This window comes from Cebus imitator, unplaced genomic scaffold (genome assembly GCF_001604975.1).
Source record: "Cebus imitator isolate Cc_AM_T3 unplaced genomic scaffold, Cebus_imitator-1.0 Scaffold235, whole genome shotgun sequence".
In the NCBI taxonomy this organism is placed as follows: Eukaryota; Metazoa; Chordata; class Mammalia; order Primates; family Cebidae; genus Cebus; species Cebus imitator.
The window spans coordinates 3305948-3307103 of record NW_016107550.1 but is presented as its reverse complement, the minus strand read 5'-3'; the positions used below and the strand labels follow the sequence as shown (position 1 = coordinate 3307103).

Genomic DNA, 1156 nt, shown 5'->3' with positions numbered 1-1156 from the left:
AAAAAAAAAAAATAAATAAATAAATAAATAACTGTTATTTATTCTAGATACCCTTCACTCCACCATAGTTAACATGTTCATTTCATTGATGAATTTGTGCACATTGAATTCATGTTCTTTCTCCATTTCTGTAAAAATGTCAACTATTTTCTTTGCGGTTATTTACTAACATACTCCTTTCCTTCATTCTGAAATTGTGACAGAGAGATATCTGTTTACTCTTCTCATTCTATTTCTGCACATATTAATTTTCTTTTCTTTCCTTTTTTTCATCTCTAGGGTTTCTGTGATGGCTTCTGAAAAAGAGAATAAATATTCTACACCAATATGATATTTATCATTTTAGCTGTGTCTTGTTCTGGATGAAATTATTTCTAAATATGTTGATATAATTTACTATTTTTCACATCACTATAGTTTCCTAATTCATTTCTATAATTGCCTGTATTTTCTCTAATGAACTCTTTGATTTTTATTCCTCTGGGGTGGTTTTTCTCTCACATACCTGATCTTCGTTAGGGTTTCTCAGGGCTGTCTGAGGAATGAAAACTGATGAGAGTATTGCTGTAGTGGCTCCTGCCTTGCAGTGTCCACGCTCCCAAGATTAGAATCAGCTCCGTGTTGTGCCTGGCACAGCGGGGCCCTTGTGAGCCTCACACTCATGGGTGAGAGATGCCCAGTCCAACAGTGATAAAGTGTGTTTGTGTTATGCGCACTCGGGAAAGGTGGCTCAGAGCTGAGTGTGGCCTGGGTCACTGAGCTGAGCTATTTCAGGGTCTGTCCACAAACACAGAAGAGAGGGAGCCACAGTCTCTCCATGGTGAAACCGTTTCCTAAACTTCGTTCTTTGTTCTGAGAGAGAGAAAGATAAAGTGCCATGAGCTCTGTGGGCTGGACAGATGTATGTTTTCACCTGCAGGCTTGAATCCAAGCTGAGGTCTTTAGCATTCCCAGCTACTGATAAAGCACCTTAGGTTATTTCTGGAAAACACTGAAAATTTAACCCTTTTGCTAATGATGTATAAACAGGCCCTGCCCTGAACAAAATTCCTGAAACTCTCAGGTTAAACTTCATAACCCAGTCCCTTCACTGCGGACACCCAATAGGCAAGCCACAGCTCCAAGGATGAGATGACTCTTTTTTTTTTTTTTTTTT

General features: G+C 38.8%; 1 protein-coding gene across 2 annotated transcripts in view; it reads left to right on the top strand.

Moving 5' to 3' along the window:
- LOC108282135 (leukocyte immunoglobulin-like receptor subfamily B member 1) overlaps positions 1 to 1156 on the top strand; it is a 59402-nt gene that overhangs the window by 9281 nt on the left and 48965 nt on the right. The gene's annotated exons all lie outside the window — the stretch shown is intronic.